The 20,582-nt window shown below is 37.1% G+C and overlaps 1 protein-coding gene and 2 long non-coding RNA genes across 10 annotated transcripts in view; all 3 read left to right on the top strand.

The window, feature by feature from the left end:
• Positions 1 to 20,582, top strand: part of LOC131535819 (gastrula zinc finger protein XlCGF57.1-like) — a 509,738-nt gene that overhangs the window by 81,408 nt on the left and 407,748 nt on the right. The gene's annotated exons all lie outside the window — the stretch shown is intronic.
• LOC131536119 (uncharacterized) lies at positions 5,576 to 19,095 on the top strand. Of its 8 annotated transcripts, none has more exons than XR_009269837.1 (4): positions 5,576 to 5,965; positions 10,798 to 10,873; positions 14,955 to 15,013; positions 15,458 to 19,095. It is a non-coding gene; the product is annotated as an uncharacterized LOC131536119 (long non-coding RNA). The 8 variants fall into 8 exon arrangements; XR_009269834.1 differs by having other exon boundaries at positions 15,361 to 19,095; XR_009269835.1 differs by having other exon boundaries at positions 14,955 to 15,032; positions 15,361 to 19,095.
• Positions 5,976 to 8,300, top strand: LOC131536140 (uncharacterized). Its single transcript, XR_009269863.1, has 2 exons — positions 5,976 to 6,959; positions 7,225 to 8,300. It is a non-coding gene; the product is annotated as an uncharacterized LOC131536140 (long non-coding RNA).

The following is a 20,582-nucleotide window of genomic DNA, read 5'->3' as shown; positions in this document are numbered from 1 at the left end:
CAAAGTCAGAGAGACAGACGTATGTGGAATTTGCGAGAGAGAAAATAGTACTGTTTGAAAAATGGTGTCTCTCCAGTAAAACCACTACTTTTGATCAGTTGCAAGAGTTGATCTTACTGGAGGATTTTAAAACCTGTCTTCCCGAGGGTGTCGTCGTTCATTTAAATGAGCGAAAAGTAACTTCGTTGTTGGATGCTGCTGTGTTGGCAGAATAATTTGTTTTGACGCACCGGGATGTGTTTCCATCTGGCCGATCGTCAAATGTTCAGCTTGCTAATAAAAATACTATCCGAGATTTGTCGCGTGTATCTCCATATATGTCAAAAAGTACCGGAAATCGGGACAATAAGTCTGCCTCTCCAGGTGGAAGAGACAAACGTTCCTGTTTTTACTGCCTTGACGAAGGTCATTTGATTGCTGAGTGTCAGGCTTGGAAAAAGAAAAATGCTGAGGCTAAGACTAAAAAGACTGCATTGGTGCAAACTATGTCAGTAATTAAGGATGAGTCTATGCAACCTTTTCTCCTTTCTGGTACTGTTTCCTTGTCTGACACTGAGCATCAGCCTGTTGTGATTTTGTGAGGCACTGGCTCAGCACAGTCCTTTGTCTTAAAATAATTACTGCCCTTCTCGCAAATTTTGTACACCGTGTTTTAATTCATGGTATTGAGATGGGGTGTGATAGTGTTCCTCTCCATCAGGTATACTTAAAATCTGATCTTGTGAATGGATTAGTTAATCTCGGGGTGCGGGAGCAGTTACCGTTTGAAGGGGTGGGTCTCATACTGGGAAATGACTTGGCAGGTGGTCAAGTTTTTCCCAGACCTATTGTAGGGAACAACGGTAAAGCTGATGATACTTCTAGTCTTTCCCAAAAATTTTCGCCTGTGCCAGTGTCAGAATATGTCAGTTCCTTTAAAGAACGCCTGCATCATGCCTGGGATATTGCAAAAAGGCATTTGAGTGCTACCCAGGTAAAAATGAAGTCACACTTTGACAAAAAGAGTGTTAACCGTAAGTTCAACACTGGTGACCTTGTCATTGTCCTTTTACCAGTTCCGGGTTCTGAGTTTGCAGCAAAGTTTTCAGGCCCATATACCGTTGAAAGAAAACTAGGTGACACTGATTATGTGATTGCCACCCCAGACTGGCAAAGACGTAAGCGCGTCTGTCACATAAATATGTTGAAAAGATATTTGAGATGAAACTTACAGCTCTACTACAAGTGTTGCCCCTGTAGCTGCTGTCTCGACTGCCAGTTATTGTCTTGCCGAGAATGGCTTGATAGACAAAGTTCCTGTCAGCTCATGTGGAAGGCTCTCAAATTCAGTGATTCTGCAAGACTTGCCTAACACTCTTCCCTATCTTACAGACTGCCAACATAAAGAACTTCTGCAGCTGATAACCAAGTACCCTTCACTGTTTGCTGATGTGCCAGGCAGAACTCACTCCTCATGCCTCTGAAATTTCCACATTTGTGACACCAGATCATTTCATGCAGTACAAGGTTCTAGCGTTTGGGATGCGAAATGCCCCAGCTATCTTTCAACGCCTTATGCAGAGGGTCCTAGCAGGTGTCACAGATTGTGAGGTCTACATCGACAATGTTGTTGTCTATTCAAGTACGTGGGCAAAACATGTTAAAACACTTGAGAGTGTGTTCAATATGTTGGCTGCAGCGTCACTAACTTTAAATTCTGCCAAATGTGAATTTGGAAAGGCAGTAGTTACTTATCTGGGCAAAACAAGTGGGCCAGGGATGTGTGAGACCTGTTGTTGCCAAAGTGGAGGCTGTCTTACAGTTCCCTACCCCCAGCAATAAGCGTGAGTTGCGCCGATTTCTCGGTATGGCAGGCTACTACAGAGGGTTTTGCAGAAACTTATCTGCAGTAGTTTCCCCACTCACTGATCTTTTAAGCAGTAGCCGAAAGTTCATCTGGGATTGTGAATGTTCCCTAGCTTTTAATGCAGTGAAAGACCTGTTGTGTAATGCACCTGTGCTCTTAGCCCCTAACTTTGAAAGATCCTTCAAATTACAAGTGGATTCCAGTGCCACGGGGGCAGGTGCAGTGTTATTACAGGAAGATGAACATGGTATTGATCATTCAGTGTCCTATTTTTCAAAGGAGTTTACATCCTATCAGAAGCAATATAGTACCATCGAGAGAGAGGCTCTTGCTCTCTTACTTGCGCTTCAACACTTTGTTTACGTTGGAGGTAGCGCAACTTCTCTTCTTGTGTACACCGATCACAACCCCTTAACTTTCCTCGCTCAGATGTCTAACTCAAATCAATGCTCGATGCGATGGGCATTAATTGTTCAAGAATATAACCTTGGCATTCGTCATATGAAAGGCTCTGAAAATGTGATTGCCGATGCGCTGTCCAGGGCCGATGGTACTGGAATTTAAGTAGCTATACGTGTTACTTTTGTTTTTTTTCACTTTGAGAGAAAAAAAACAAAACTTGGTGGTGGGGGTGTTACGTCGATAGGGACATAAGTTATTCTATTTTGTATTCAACTAACAATTTTACTTTACTGTGTTCCTGTCTCTCTTGCTCCTCCTGCTCTCTCTGCTTGAGAGTTAGAGAGGAAGACAGGGAAGTATCTCTGTATTATTTCACTTTTCTTTTGTTAGGTAAGTTACTTCTTAACCTTTGTTAGAGGAACTCTTTGTTTGTTGTTTTGGCCTTTTCCCCTCCTGAAGCCTTTTAAGTATTCTGTTAAATAAAATACATTTGGGTTATTTCCTTAAAACTGGTGTTACTGAGCATTCTTGTGTACCTGCCCTGGGACTTGGAGACGGCAGTTCTCTCAGCCTCTCCCCACTATTTTGTTACACCCCTGTTACCCCTAGACTTACTAAAAGGGGCTCGTAACACTATGTAGAGTAATAATAAAATTAATTCTATATAAAAAATAATCAAATATAATGAATTACAGTAGTATACTGATGAATTGGATATTTTTTACAGTAATTTACTGTTTACATTACTGACACTCTGTCCTCCAATTTGATACTGTTAAGTGCTTTGACACAATCTGTATTGGTAAAAGCGCTATATAAATAAAGGTGACTTGACTTGTAAAACAGTACAGTTTTCAACTGTAAATCTTAATTACAGTAACTTAATTACTGTAAAAACCCTCTGAAATGTCCAACAGTGTATGTAAAAATGTAAGTAGGCCCATATGTATGTTTACATTGTTGTTATAGTTTATATTGTTGTTAAAAAAATGTATATAGGTCTCTTACGTATTTATTGAATTAAAGAAGACCTAAAAGTAAAAAAAAAAAAAGTCTCTTTCTTTTTGGTCTACAAAGTGTGTCAACAACAGCACATTTGGTGTTATTTATGATCTGATCGAGTGCAATAATTTGATTAGACATTCTAATTCTAAGAACGTGGATATTTTGTTGTCACTTTTAGAAGACCAAGAACAAATCATTACTGACACAAATACAAAAAACAAACTACCAGACTACTAATTCAGCGAATCCACTGACTGTAATGTGGATTGTAACTCCTCTACCTGTTGGTTGTAATGCCTCTACTGGCACACAGATCGTGAGATATGCCGCGGAGCGGCGGGAAAACACGGAGCGGATTCACGGAATCAGTGGATCTTTAGCGGTGACAGACCGCTTTGAGCTACGGGGATAGTGGGAGGGATTGGTGAGAGAGAGGGGCACCGCAGCCAATGAGGGCAGAGAGGCAGTGGCTCTAGCCGCCGGGACAACCTGTGCACGGCCCTGCTTTAAACATCTACAGCAAAATCAGAGTACAGGCAGTTTTAGCTTAAAATTAAAATAATGTTATCAATAATTATGAATTACAAAGTTATAACAGCGTATTTGAAACATTTTGTTACGCTGAAAAAAAGTTAAATTTACTTTTTCTTTCGCGAGTTTTTGCACGAATATTGAAGTAAAATTTAAATAAGGAATTAAGTAAAATCTACTTAACTAAGTTATCTAAAATCAGTAAAGGAAATAAGTAAATTTAACGTGACCAGGTAGTTTGAGTAATTTCTACTTATTTTAAGTTTACCCTACAATACTCAAGTACATTTCACTCAATCACGGTTTGTAAACTTTACTCAAACAACATAGCACTGAAAAAAAAAAGTAAAAATGAACTAAAAATGCCTATAAGGCATGTGGTTATGTTACAAGCACGTATGTAAGCAAGTAGACTGATCCTTATTCATTTTAAGGTAATATGTTGACTCAATATAGCTATTAACTGAATGAACACAGAGATCTGAATACTTGGCACATGATACACAATGACGGTGACAATCGGTCAGAATAGTGTTTGAGTATGAATGGGTCATTTTGAGTAAAAAATGAACTCCAGATGTCACAAAACAGCAAGTTACTTAACATAACAACAAAAGCAACCACAAAACAGTGTAAATGCATCTCGAAAACAGCAAAAAAAAATTCATGCCCAAGTGCATGATGGGAACTTACTTAAACAATATTTGTAAAAATAACAAACAATTCCAAGTAAAATATACTTATAAGTTCAAACTTTAAATTCTACAAGTTTAAATTGAGTACTACTATTGAATTTACTCTTTTATTTAAATTCTTGCCTGAACTAAATTATTTATTTAATGTAGAAATTACATTTGTTTTTCTGTAGTATTTACTTCACCACAAAATCATTTTTATCAGTATATAGCTTATGCTACCTGGCTAGCTAACTACACCTGAATCTGATGCTAACTTGAGGTAATTTTTAAATATAAAATCCAAATATTTTTATTTAATCAACTAGTTAGAATACACACACAAAACAATTGGTTCTTCAGCGGTTCTTTGTGGTATAGTTGAGGTGCCATATAGCACCATATTTAAAGATATGGTGTATCACTTAAAAGTGTTTCCCCTATGATTAGGAGACAAAGAATCACGTTTAGTGCTATTTACTAAAAGTAAACAGTTTAGTGTGTTTGAGAAAAAAAAAATGTAATTCTGAAAATATAATTATATAATTTTTTTTTATTAAATAACACATACTCCCTGTCTACAGGCCCTACTGTTCTCATATCATAACTGTGATGTTCTACAAAACAACAAACTTTAAAACACTTTTTTTTTCTAATGCTTAAAATGAGATAATTTACTGTAAAATCCGTTTTCTCTCCTGTGCATCACCAGTGTAAGCTTCATGGTGAAAACTTCTACATCACTCCTGTCAACACAGTCCATAGTTACAATAAAAAAATTGTCTTGATTTTATCTTGTGGTTATTTTGGGGAAAACAGTGGGGGTGCGCTTTCCCGCCAAAATTGTGCCTCCGCAGTACCTTTTTTCCTGACAGTGTAGGCAGTAGCCTAAAGTATGTGTCATACAAAGTTTCTCATTTTTTACAGACACTGAAGGTGTTTTCACACCTAGGTTACGTCTGAGTCCTCCAAACGCTCCTGGGCGGTTAATTCACATCAATTCACCAAAAGCGCAGGTAGTAATCGCGGTCCGGGGCTTTTTCTCCAGTCTTCCGGAATGTATTCTGAGTCAGAAAATCCGTCAACACGTTACCCATTGACGTGCAAACTAGTAATCTGCAAACAGACAGACTGACTTTCTGAGTGAGTGGGGGTCCCCCTCGGGTTCCTACTCTGGAGAAATCGGGGTCGCGTTCCGGGGAGGGGGGTCCCCCTCGGGTTAATTCGCATGATTTGCGTGGTGGGTAAACACGCTACGCTTCTAACAGAGAATTTCGTTCAATTCACTGGGACTTTCCGTCTGACATTTCAGCATTTCCGGCTGACATTTGAGGGTGAGTAATGTGTGACGCTGACTGACCCAATAAAAGCTTTAGGACGTTCATCTCTTCTTTCACAGCATTACAGCCAACGTGGTGTTGAATTCAAGACTGAAATTAAATTCTGTCTTGAATGTGGCCATGACAATCATCCGGCAGGACGCTCTTCTTCTGAAGTCCACTCACAGGTCAGTGGTTTAGAACTAAAATTAATGTTAATGATGTAAATCTGTTATAAACAAAACATTGTTTTCAAATTATATTTGTGATGTGTTTATACATCCATTGTTTGCAATGATATTGTTCAAATGTGTTAAGAATATTTCTATTTGAAGCAATCTTTGTCGTCCCTCATTAGAAAAGGACGTTTCAGAAGTTTGTTTTGACTAATATGAGACAGTCAAATAAAATGTGTTATTTAATTGATAAAGTGCGCATTAAGAAAGCTTATAAAGCAGCAGGGACCGTCGGCGCGAGTGAGAACTCTGGATGTTCAGTTTAGCGAAAGAGTCAATGCTCGAGAAATAAATCGAAAGCGATAGGTTAGTAAGTAGGTTAAATGAAGGCGTCACAGACACAGGCTGTTCTGATGTTGTTATCTGACCCAAGCATTCTAATATGCGAATATTTTCATAACAGCATGAGCCGCTTAAAATGAAGAAAGTTATCAACATAACCGAATGGTCAGGAGCGCTGCTTTCTTTAATTTTGGTATATCTGCGCATATCCTTGTTTCGGTTTCTCCCTTTAAATGCCGAATACATACTATTGATATCTGCTGATATAGACCGCTAACTCCTCTCGGCAGGCGCAGAACGCAGTTTGCAGTCGGCTGTAGGCAGTGCGGTGTGTTCAAGTGCAGATTTTTGGTCCGACGCTTTCGACGCGAGGCGACAACAGGCTTTTGTAGCCGCTAATTCTTTGATGTCGGCTTGGTGTGTCCCGGCCTTAAGTATAGTAATATTAAGGCCGGGATACACTAATTGTTAGGGTGACCATATGCCATTTTCCCCGGACGCGTCCTGGCCAGGATTTCTATATTGAAACACATGACCATTGTGCTAGATCCTGGTCGCCACGACAAACTGCATAATTTGCAGCTGCGCACATTTCTGCGGTTCGATGCGCGTGAACTGACAGACGCTTGAAATCATCAGCGAAGCCCCGTTGTTTCACACTGAGGTAATGCTTTTTAAAAAACTTCCTTTAGTTAACGTTGGTTAATGCATTAACTAACATTAGCAATACGTTTGTTACCATGTTTATTCATCTTTGTTAACCAGCTCAGGCAAATGCTAACAGATACAACTTTTTTGTAGATACAGATACACCCAGTTTTATGTAGGGCCACCCACTTAAAAATTTCTGGCTACGCTAGTGCAACAAAGAACAGCACTTTACTGCAAAATGAGAGCTAAACTCTGTTTTATTCTCTTTGTTTTCTAAGAAGTGTTGTATTGGACTTGTGGTCTGTCTGGAGATGGTGAAGGGACGATCAGCGCTTCGAGGGACAAATGCTGTACAATTGATTTTATGATCTGAGTTACAGTTTTTATCTGCTGCACCTCACTTTCCAGCTGCTTTGCCATCAGACCTCCAGAAAACCAATCCACAACAAGATCCAGTCTAATGTCAGAAAACGAAAACATGAAACACAGCTGTGACATTATTTACCCAGAGTACAGCCGTTTGCCAAGGGATTTTTTCATGCTGAGATTTAATCATCGAAGGTCATCAGTAAGCACTGATTAATGAATTAAGATTGCCTGTATTTGTAATATTTTATGCATTTTATCATTATTGCAGTGCTTGAGGAAGTTCATTGTTTGTATCAGTGCCTGTTGAGATTCATATTGAGGAATATGTAATCTGTTTATATATAATATGTAAAGCATTGCTCTCAAAGATGTTTTAAAGTAGCACATTGCTATCTAATGTAAACATGATGGAAATTTACTATCGGTACAATTTTATTTTTTATTTATTTATTGATTAAACTTTAAAGGTGTCGTGTGCAAATTAATTTTTTTATAGCCTACTTAGTGATCAAAGCTGTTCGTATTGAGCAGAATAGACGACAGCAAAAGATCCAAGAATGTGATGCAAATGAACAGGAAAACGGTATGCATTTTGCATTTTCATGTTAATTATTTAATCTTGACAAACCATGCAATGCATTTATTAAAAATACTCCAGTCCATATCACCAGATTTAATATTAGTCAACTGTTTTAATCAGAAATATCCTGTGGTCAAATGTAATTTTCAGTGTGTGTCAGGGTATGTTCTTGTTATTTTGTCATCTTATACATGTTTTAGAGCATTATTTCAGAAAGAAATGTATTTAGTTGTCATCGAAAACATTTATTTAAACTTATTTAGTGTTGCTTTAACTCAAAGTATTTTTTTCCAGTATACATAACACACAAAATCTATATGGAGTTAGTTTGTCTCTTTAATGTTTACATGGCTGTATAAAATATTACCATAACCTATCTTTACCCAATTAAATTTGCACTGTTAACATTTTTTATTTTTTTTAATCTAGATTTATATATTGATGTCTTTGCATCAATATATATATATATATATATTGTCTTCAACAAACGCAAGGGCTGTAAATTTATTGTGCGTAACAAGTCAGATTTCTGCTGCGTTTATTTAGTGATTCTCAGTGTCGGCCCTGGACTTCTGGAGGCCCCTGACAGTGCATTCATTAAAATAAAATAATGAAATAAAAAGAGACAAAACACATGAAGCCGGTAGTAAGAACAGCTGAGTAAAACTAAATCCACATTTTCATTGACCACTAAATACATTTCTGAAATAATGCTCTGGCACCGTCTAGTGGTCAGATCAACTGTAACACAGCTCTAAAGCATGATACAAATGGTTTACACAAAAAGGCTTAAGTAAACCTACAAAAATACACAAATAATTCTGTAAAGGTGCTGATTTTGACTCCTTTTTAAAGCTCTGACAGGAGTCAGCAGCAGCTTGCAGGACTGAACAGGAATGTGTTCATTTCTCATACAATAAAACATGTATAAAACGACAAAATAACAAGAACATACCCTGACACACACTGAAAATTACATTTGACCACAGGATATTTCTGATTAAAACAGTGGACTAATATTAAATCTGGTTATCTGGACTGGAGTATTTTTAATAAATGCATTGCATGGTTTGTCAAGATTAAATGATTAAAATGAAAATGCAAAATGCATACCGTTTTCCTGTTCATTTGCATCACATTCTTGGACCTTTTGCTGTCGTCTATTCTGCTCAATACGAACAGCTTTGATCACTAAGTAGGCTATAAAAAAATAAATTTTCACACGACACCTTTAAAGTTTAATCAATAAATAAATAAAAATAAAATTGTACCGATAGTAAATTTCCATCATGTTTACATTAGATAGCAATGTGCTACTTTAAAACATCTTTGAGAGCAATGCTTTACATATTATATATAAACAGATTACATATTCCTCAATATGAATCTCAACAGGCACTGATACCAAACAATGAACTTCCTCAAGCACTGCAATAATGATAAAATGCATAAAATATTACAAATACAGGCAATCTTAGTTCATTAATCAGTGCTTTTACTGATGACCTTCGATGATTAAATCTCAGCATGAAAAATCCCTTGGCAAACGGCTGTACTCTGGGTAAACAATGTCACAGCTGTGTTTCATGTTTTCGTTTTCTGACATTAGACTGGATCTTGTTGTGGATTGGTTTTCTGGAGGTCTGATGGCAAAGCAGCTGGAAAGTGAGGTGCAGCAGATAAAAACTGTAACTCAGATCATAAAATCAATTTTACAGCATTTGTCCCTCGACGCGCACCTTCACCATATCCAGACAGACCACAAGTCCAATCTTATAAAACAAAGAAAGTAAAGCAGAGTTTATCTCTCTTTTCACTTTTGTGTTTCACAGTAAAGTACTGTTCTCTGTTGTCTGATGGGTCTAATTCACCCACAGCACTGAACAAACCCACATTATCTCACATGAGCTTAAGCTGCGCTTTCCGACTATTATAGACCTTGAGAGAAACACCCAGACCCGGACACTTGGGTAAAGTTGGTTTTATATTCGCACATTCACACATTTCCGCGTTCAATAACTTTCTAATTATATGTGCAATAAAGTTTTTTTTTTTTTGCAAATTCTAATCAGCGACATCATTGTCAACCTACTACATTTTTTTTTTTTCCACAATCGATCAAAATGGGAAAGTATTGTTTTAATGTCATACTTACTTGTGAATGTCCGCTTAACAAAGTAATTGAATGCAGAAGTCGCATTCAACTACATTGTGTGCGAATATAAAACTAACTTTACCCATGTGGCCCGGACTGGCTAATCGGGAGCACCGGGAGGATTCCCGGGGGGCGGCGGGCGGTCTGTTTTTTTGGCAGCGAGGGCCGGTGTTACTCTCACAGCAGCCCCACTCTCAGAGCGCAGCCTGCAGGTTAATGATAGGGCTGCTAACCCTTCTGTATAATACGGAATCGTCCTGTATTTAAGGCATTTGCTCTCAAAGAATATTTAATTTTAGTTTCGTTTTTGAATTTGGCCAGCGGTTATGAAAACATGAATGATCATTTATTTTAACACGATACGCTGTTACCCTCTCTACATAAAAAAATCAGTCGAATCATGTAGCGTGAATTGTCGTTTTTTAGTCTCTTGCTCCAGACTAAAAAAAAAAACGAGTTGAAAGCGTACCGAGCCACTAAAGAGCCACTGTTTCTCATGCGCTTTCCGCTAAGCGCGATTCGAGACCGAGTGAAACACGGACAAATGTGATTCGTTCATTCTCAAGGAGAAAAAAAGACGGGCTTTAGGCTAATTTATTTAATTTATTTATTTAGCCTAAAATATGCAATGCACTGTTAATGGTGACCTCACTTACAAGGACCATGAATTAAATGAATCAAGTTCAAACGTGTTTTGATCTTCCATGGTAAACACATATTGATAGTTTTTTTTTTTTTTTTTTTCAGGAGCGATAAAACAACCTCTCTACACCAGAAGAGAAGTCTTCTAAGGGAGCTGCTGACAGAGATGTAGGGAACACTGGTAAGCTGAGAAATCTCATTAAATCACTTCATATTCACTTCTTCACAACATGTTTGCCTATATTACCGTGATTCTCTTACACTTCTTTATTAAAGGTATTTTAAGAAGGTTTTGATATCCAAACGTGAGTGAGAGATTTTAAAATGTAATTTATTGCTGTGATCAAAGCTGAATTTTCAGCATCCAGTCTTCAGTGTCACATGATCCTTCAGAAATCCTTTAAATAAGCTAAATAATATCACAAAATTCTGGACTAGTACCCAATATATCAAAGTCCAGTAAAGGAGGCAGTGCTTTTTCACATTCTACTCCTAAACACTAGAATTGCCTTCCTTAACCCTAAAAAGTGAAAAACCATAAAGAGTAATTAGAAAATTAATTTATTGCTATATTCCATCTTCTTGGGACACAGAAAATACAATTTCATTATTATTATTTATTTATTGTTTTTAAATGTGTCTTTTATTTTTTACTTTAATGTTTGTATCCACCAGGACATATTGCCTATTGGGGGGTATAAATGAACAAATTGAATTCTTTGTAAAATTCTGTTGAACAATAAATATATGCCTATTTATGAAAATAGCCCCTATACAGTATCATATTTAATCCACAATTTTTTCCTATAAATGATCAATATGACCAAAACTTTGCTGAAAATCTTGTTGTACACAATCTGTTTCATGCCTTCAGTTCTCTGATTGATTGTTTATACTTTTTTAAATCAAGTAAAGTATTTTTTGTTCAGAAATCTTTAATGATTTTTATAAACTAAATTTAAGCTAAACTGGACTGAATCAACTTGAATTTACTTGATTATTCACAAACCATTTCTATATTCAAATTTAAAACTTCTTTTTACTTTTTTTCATGTTAATGTAAATGTCAAATGTAACATAGCAGGCTTTTGTGGAACATTTAATTGCAATGAATTGCATATATGAACCATTAAAGCCTGAGCCCATATTCACAAAACATCTTAAGGCTAAAAGTAGCTGACAACTTAACAGAATTAGGAGAAAATCTTAAAAATAATGGGCATGTCAATCCTAAATTTAGGACTCCTATTTGTTTTTTTTGTTTTGTTTTTGCTCTTAGAGTATTTCACAAAGTGTTTCAGCGCTAAAACTAGCTCCTAAATCTGTGAAACATTTTAGGAGTAGTGAAGAGGACTCCAAACCCTCCCTGCTGAAAAAAATAAATAAATAAAATAAATTAAAAATAAAAACCCACCACCATCACAGAAAATTCTAATGGTTTCCACTACAAATACTGTTACAACAATGACAAATCATTAACTTTTAACCATTAAAACCATCAAAAAAAATTGTTTCTGGTAGTGTGATTTGGGACATGTTCCATTAGGATTTAGTGGTTTTAACAAGCCACCAATAGAAGGCGACCAATTACCAGCAGAGACCCACAGACACCATTACAGTTACCACTTAAACCAGTACAATTCCCATTATAACCAGTAGTAAAACCATTACTAATTCTGTGCTGGTTTCTATTTTTTTTTTTTTGTTTGTTTGTTTGTTTGTTTTGTTTTGTTTTGTTTTTTCAGCAGGGCTAAAATGGCTGTTGCTGGCAATCTGCCTCAGAACGTAAACATTTTAGAAACACGCTGCACTTATTTGCACATATGTTTTCCCACGCATCTTTTTATCTTTTTTTTTTTTTTTTTTTCGTTTTGGAGGTTATCCCAACTCCAATTTTCCTTTGATTGAAAATCCTTGTTTTCATTTAAATGTTGGGCAAGAAGGAACAGCTGTTCTTGCGTCCAGTTTGGTTTTCTTTTACGTTTGCATGTACTCACTATCATCAGCCATGGTTATTCTACTCTGTTAATTAAAAGGCTGTTTACATGCATATTCACTAATTATGAGAAGCACACATGTAAGATTCTGTCAATTAGCTGAACTTATACTTGTTTAATTAGAGACACTTAGCCTGCATTTTAAAATCTTTATTTGAATGTGGCAATTAACATTTTATTTTTAAACCTTTATTTGAATATGGCAACAAATCGTTCTCTACAATATTTCTATGAATCATTCTCTTATTATACAAAACCATGATCCGCACTCATATGAAACAGTCTTTTCTTTTCGTTTTATTCTACATTTATCACCAGTAGGACAAAGACACAAACGTTTCGGCTCACTGCTCATATGAATGCGGATCATGGTTTTGTATAATAAGTGATTTAATAGATTAACACACCTAAATGAAATGATCAAGCGACGGAAGAGCGCGGTGCAAACAACTTTTATGAATAAATTCCTGACAGAGACTATCAGCCAATCACTGTGTGCATAGTTAATAAGCATGCTGACATCCCCATAGCAACGAGGTCAACCCCGCCCCCTTACTCTGAGCTTAAGACTTCTCTCTATTCCTAAGTAAAGTTTGTCTCAGCAGCTTTGTGAATAGGTTTTAACAGAAAACTCTTAGCTAAAAGCTTTTACTGCTATTTAGGAGAACTCTAAGATAAAATGTTTTGTGAATACGGGCCCAAATCTATAATATCAGATTATAATATCAGTGTCATACTGGTTTGAAGAAACTTAACAATTAATAAATAATAGCAGAATTCAATGGACACACATTATAAATAACAATGACACAGTAAGTTCCCCTTTATCGTGTCTATCAAACATTATGTTGATCTCACTTTTGTTTTAGAGGTCTTTATGACATTATTGAGGCAGCAGAGGGCGCCACTGTCTCATTCACATCAACAGAGTTCAAGGCAGGTGGCCCAATGGAAACTTCTATGCTTCCCCTTATTTATTTATTTATTTTTATTTTTTTATTTATTTATTCAGTTTGATGGTTTAAAAAAAACTGAGCAATGATTCTTTCAAAATGTACACTCAAATGAAAATATGACAATATCTCTGAATTCTTATTTTGTGAAATCAACTCTAGCAAAACAGAACTTTAACTAAAATATTGTTGTTTAACATAATGTTTAAAAATGTTGTTGTTGTTGTTATTATTATTATTATGACGACTATTTTGTTGTTTTCTTTCTTTTTGTGCATTGCTACTACATCTGCTTTATATTGCATATCCTATATTACTGTTATCATGATTGATGTTGTTAACAATTAAATTCAATTGTTACTTTCTTTTTGCCTAAATTGTTCAGTTTTATTGTTAGTCGTTTTGCATTTCTTGTCTTGTTATTAATTTAGTCTTTCCAGGAGCGGGGGATTTCACTAGAGTGTGTGCGCGAGTGAGGCGTTTTCTGTTTATTTTAAAGCCCAACATCCGGCACCTGAGTCCTCCACTCAGCGTTTGTTTTGAATAAATACTTTTCTTTTGTGTTAGCTGCGAGTACTAGTGCGGAACAACTATATCAACGCTCCGTTGCTAAGAAGTGACTAAGAAATTGACACTAAATGGAGTGCAACTGCTGCAGTGTAAAGTGATGCACTTATAAAGCTCCATTTTAATTGTATGGGTAAGCGATTCACCGATTTGCATCGGCGTGTAATGGGACATGTTTTTAAGCCCCAGCAGAGCAGCCCCAGCGCTATATAAAGACGTATGAAGTTTGTTTGCACTTTCGCTTCCGCTCTTTGCAGCAGAGTTAGAACTTCAAAGAACTGTAGTCAAGAGAGAATGGTTTGTCAATTCAGAATTTATTAAGAAATGTATCACAAGTTTTTAAGATATTAGAATTTGTAAATGTCACAAATTTCATTAAAATAATTTAGTTATTATTATTATTATTTATTCCTTATTACACTCCTCATTGAAGCTCCATACTCCTTCTCAGTAGGCGGAAATGCACTATAAGTTGGTTTGCCAACTTCTAAATGAAAAGAAGAGGAAGAAGAAGGTACTAGTGAGGTTTGTTTGTGAGATGTGCTCTTTCACTTCCTCACTACTTTGATTGTGTATGAGTTGATGCCGCAGCTTTAGCACTTCAAAAGTAGTTATGTTAAATACTGTCGGCAGAGCTTCGTCGAGAAATGAGCAAATTATGCACCGTTTTAGGAGGTAGTTTAGTAATTTGATGAACTCGTTCTTATGAGTATGTTTTAATGATATTATTCTCTTCTGTTTTTAGCGTTGTGGCTGGATTATTGCCTGACTGATTGTCACAGTCGAAAATAATGAACGTTGGAGGTATTGTGTTTAATATAAAGTACGCTTTTATGTTTTTAAATTATGTGTAGTATTTATTGCAAGTGTGTTTTAAATTATTGATGTGTTTTATATTGTAAATGTCTTTGCTGTAATAGGCTGGGTTTTCCCTTTCAAGGATGCACGGTTACCATTTACTTCAGATCTAATACTCTTGTTATTGCCTTCTATTTCTTTTGTTGTGAGAATGTGAGACCCAGACTGGCAGAGGAGAGATTAGGCCCCGAAGAACCTGGGTTAATAGTGATTCTGTTATGATTCTGACTTGTGTTTGTCACTTGCATTACCCACTGTTAATTAATTTTTTTTTTTTTTGCAATCTTGAACAGATCTCATGCCTTTTCAAGTTATTACATTTTGGTGACAAGGATAAGTGAAGGGAATACTTTGAGGACGAAACAAGTTTTTTTTTTTTTTTTTTGGAAGGTGAAAAGGCTGGATCTCTATGAGTTGGAGCTTTGGAAAAGAAGATGGCCAATCTGGTAGGAACACCATTTGATCGTCAGTCCCAGTCTTGGGAAGAATATTGTGAAATATTGCAACATTTCTTTGAGGCAAATGAGATTACTGAAATAGCCAAGCAGAACGTTATATTGTTGAGGTCTGTGGGAAGTCAAACATACAGTCTACTGAGAAATGTATTAAGCCTGGTTAAATCAGGCAGAAAGATGTTTGATGAATTAGTGGACTTGCTTAAAGAGCATTTCAACCCAAAGCCCAGTGAAATTGTACAACGATTTAAATTCAATTCAAGATCAAGAGAAGAGGGGGAACTGTGCTTGATTATGTAGCAGTATTGAGGAAATTGGCTCATGATTGTAATTCTGGAGAAAAATTGACAGAAATGCTTCGGGATGGACTGGCATGCGGCATAAATGATGACCGTATTCAACGTAGACTATTGGCAGAAACAGATTTAACATTTGAGAAGGCATTAAAAATAGCCCAAGCAATGGAAACGTTTGCAACATTTGGCTAACAAATGTAGATTTGCTTCTGAGAAATGTCATAAATGTGGGAAACAAGGACACATAATGAAAGTATGTAGATCAAAAACTTCCCTTGGGGAACCCAATTTTCAAGGGGGTGGAAGACGTAAGAGAGAAGGACAGAGAATGCATTATGTGAGCAGAGATAAAAAAAAAGTGCATCTGCATCTGATGAAGAAGGTATTCATGCAGTGTACAGTTTGCAAGAAACAGAAATTTTGAAAGTGGCTGTCAATGAGTCAAATGCACAGTTTGAAGTGGATACAGGATGTGGTGTGACATTAATGAATAGGTCCAACTTTGCCAAATTGTGGGAAAAAGATCAAATTCCTGAATTAAAGGCTTGTTCTTTGAATTTAAAGACCTATACTGGATCTAAAGACCTATACCAAGATCTAACTGTGTTGGGTTCTGCACAAGTAGAAGTCAGATACAAAGGCACAGTGAAGAAGTTACCAGTAGTGATAGTACCCGAAGCAGGACCCAATTTATTGGGCAGAATGGGAGGCCCTACATTGGATGCAAGGGGTGAAAAATTGTATTTTGCCTGAAGTTCTCAGCCAACATGAAGAATTGTTTAAAGAGGAGTTGGGGGAATTGAAGGGAAGATTTATGTAGATAAGGAAGCAGTCCCACGGTTTTTCAAAGGTAGGCAAAGGTAGAAGTGGAAATAGAACGCTTGTTAAAGGGATAGTTCACCAAAAAATGAAACTTGATGTTTATCTGCTTACCCCCAGGGCATCCAAGATGTAGGTGCCCTGAGTGCGTGCACAGCATCCGGTGCGTGGCATCTGTATGTGCTCTGCACGCGCTCAGGGCAGTTGGACATAGTGGTTTATTAGAGGTAAAAAATAATAAAAATACTGTTCAGTTTCTCGCACAAACCGATTGTTTCGTGTCTTAGGACATCAATGTATCGTCACGAGCAGCAGGGTTTAATTTGGATTTGTCAGTGCATGTTTATTTTTACTCTCAAAGATTGTGTGCCCATTGACCTGCATTATAGGACTGACAGACGGTTTGAGTTAAAAACCTTCGTTTGTGTTCTACTGAAGAAACAAAGTCACCTACATCTTGGATGCCCTGGGGGTAAGCAGATAAACAACACATTTTCATTTTTGGGTGAACTATCCCTTTAAGAGAAAACATCGTAGAACCTGTTAAACACTCTGAATCGGCTGCACCAGCAAGTACCTGTTCTAAAGTCTGATATTATGGTACGTTTATGTGGTGACTACAAACTAACAGTAAACATAGTTTCGAAGTTGGAACAGTACCCCATTCCTCAGATAGAGGATTTGTTTGCAACTTTGTCATGGGGACAGAAGTTCATAAAATTGGATATGAGCCATGCTTATCACCAGATTGCATTAGATTCAGAGTCCAGGAAATATGTCACAGTGAATACCCACAAAGGGCTGTTTTACCTTTTGGAGTCTCTTCTAGCCCCGCCATCTTCCAACGGACCATTGAGGGGGTACTGCAGGGTCTTCCACATGTGGCAGTTTTCCTTGATGATATCCTGGTAACCGGTCGTAATGATGAAGAGCATCTCCAAACTCTTGCTGGAGTATTGGATAGATTGCAGGAAGCGGTTGAAACGGAGTAAATGTACCTTCATGGAAAAAGAGGTAATGTCCTTAGGTCATAAAGTGGATGAGACAGGCCTCCATCTCGCACCAGAAAAGTTGACAGCTATTCAAAATGCACCCTCGCCAAAGAATGTGACAAAATTGGAATTGACCTGATAAACCATGGCAACGATTGCATGTGGATTATGCAGGACCGTTTATGGGAAAAATGTTTTTTGCTTTCATTGATGCACATTCAAAATGGATGGACGTGTGTCCAGTGAATTCAGCCACATCTGCTTCCACTATTGAATGTTTGCGGAATAGCTTCAGTAACCATGGATTACCCGAACTGATTGTATCAGTTAATGGTGCTTGCTTTATTAATGTCGAATTCAAAGAGTTCCTGAATAAAAATGTACGGCATGTTACTTCTGCACCTTACCATGCTTCTAGTAATGGTTTAGTGCAACGGGCTGTCCAAACTGATAAAACCATGCTAAAAAAAAGTGTTGATGGAACAAATGCAACTAAATTGTCTTGAGTTTTATTCAGTTACAGGATCACTCCCCAGACCACTACAGGGCTCTCTTCAGCTGAAATATTATATGGACAGAAGTTATGTTGGACTTATACTTCCTGATTTGACAAGGAAGATTCATGAACAACATCAAAAGCAAAAGGTCCATCATGATAAAAAGGCTCATGGAAAGAGTTTTTGTGTTGGAGATCCAGTACTTACTCTGAACTTCACTTATGGACCTAAATGGATTCCGGTGCATATAGCGACTGTGACTGGACCACTTTCTTATAAAGTAATGCTGGGCGATGGGCGAGTGGTTCGACGACATGTGGATCAGATTCATGGCTGACAGAAATTGCTTGTGAACACTTTAGAGGAAGGAATGGATTGTAAATTCCCTGATTTCGACATTTCTGGAAACTCGACACATATTTGGCTACAGAGACTGAGAAAACGGGGACTGAGGACATTTCTAGTAAAACTCTGAAGTACCTGGGGATTTCTCTCAACATTCTGAGACATTCACTGAAATGAACAAACCTGCTAGTCCTGTTGTAATTATGAGACGGTCACAAAGAACCAAGAAGTTGCCTACTCATTTGAAAGATTATGAACTGAAGTAATATGGAATGTGAATTGAAGATTGAAAAAAAAAAAAAAAAAAGAGAATAAATGAATTGTAAATGGTGAGGCTATTTTTTGATTTATGTAATTGTGATGATATTTGTAATGGTATTGTAGTTATATGTTTGTGGAGAGAATAGCATTGTGATTATGTAAGCTTGGGGGGGAAAGAGATGTTGTAGAGTGACAATGAAGCGTCAGTTGTTGAGATGACCTGAAGAGAGCAGGCTAACTTTGTTTTGCTTAAAAAGCAGCAGAGAAGAACTTAGTGTGTGCGCAAATTGACTCCACCTGTGATGTGATTGAGTGTACTGCTTGTTGATGCATTCTGCTGAGTAAAATGCAATATTGAACAGATCTCATGCCTCTTCAAGTTATTACAGCAAGGAAATCGAAGACGTTAATAAAAGAGTTGCGTCTCTGGAGAATATGGTTTCTTCCCTGTCGAAAGAAAATCTCTTCAGCAGTCATGCTTGGAACTGGAGGAATACAAACGGAGATGGAATCTGCGTGTTGCAGGTGTCTCTGAATCTAACAATGAGAATGTAAAAAAAGTAATCCTGGAAATCTTTGGAAATGTTTCACCAGAATCTGCCGCATCTCTTGCAAATTCAGTGGACATCGTACACAGACTTGATCCCAAATCTGCTAAAGATCGTTCTCGTCGCATCATTGTCCAATTTACCTAGAGACAAAATCTGGAAAAATGCAAAATCTCTGACTGGAGGACTTGTCATTGAACATGAAAGAGGAACGCAACAAACTGTGGCCTGTAGTGAAACAAGCAAGAGATGAAGGGAAAAGGACAGGTTTTAGGGGTGATTTCGCATACGTAGAAGGTAAAAAAATATTGAGGTAAATGCCAGAGGTGTAAAGAGTACCGGAAAACCATACTTGAGTAAAAGTACAGATACCTTACAGTGAAAATTACACCACTACAAGTTACAAGTCACCAATTCCAAAACAACTTGAGTAAAAGTTCTTAAGTATTTTAAGTACTTAAGTATGTCTGGCTGAAAGATGCACTAGTCAAAGAGACATGCCAGTCAAAAACTGTAACATTGTGGAGAAGCTGGGGAAAACAGGCAGAGGCAAGGATCTTTGTGCAGGCATTTCAAGGAAAAACTAGAACAAACAATAAGCCAAAAACCACTGGCAACAAAGAACAGAATGATGGGCAAACAGACAACCATTACATTCAACAACTCACAAAGAACTAAAGAAATACTAGTGTTTTATATACAAAACCTGTGATTCACAACTACTTGCTAAGGAGCTCACATTCACGTAATGCTGCGTACACACCACAAGATAACTGGGCTGATTTTGGCCCAAACTCTCCCCTTCCGACAATCCTAGGTAATGTCCCGATTATCTTGGTGGTTTTAAAGATTATCTTATCAGATTTTCCTGTGGTGTGAGGTGTGTTAAGAGTGACTGAATCTGCTCGGAAGAACGTCGGAGGCGCCCCGATCGCGAATCGTAAATATTCAACATGTCGATCAGAAATCCTGATGTGTGGGGCAACCCCGAGGACACCACACACTATAGGAGCAAAACGGTTAAATCTAGGATTTTTGTCCTCATGATTGTGCTCTCTCACATTTTGAAGATCTTATGAGATTTTAAAAGTCTTTTAGTGTGTACCCAGCATAAAGTAGCCTTGTTGACAAGTTCTTTATCAGAAGGAAGATGGTTAATGGTTGTGATACAAATGGATGATTCTTATTTTATCTTAAGTTAATGTATATGGTTTTAATAAATCTGATATGAATGTCACTCTTATGTCAGATATTTCTTTGCTTGTTCTTGAAAAACGGCGTTAGTTCCCCTCTGCTTACTTG

Source organism: Onychostoma macrolepis, chromosome 03 (assembly GCF_012432095.1).
Source record: "Onychostoma macrolepis isolate SWU-2019 chromosome 03, ASM1243209v1, whole genome shotgun sequence".
Lineage (NCBI taxonomy): Eukaryota > Metazoa > Chordata > Actinopteri > Cypriniformes > Cyprinidae > Onychostoma > Onychostoma macrolepis.
The sequence above is the reverse complement of the archived record's forward strand: the minus strand, read 5'-3'. Positions and strand labels throughout refer to the sequence as shown.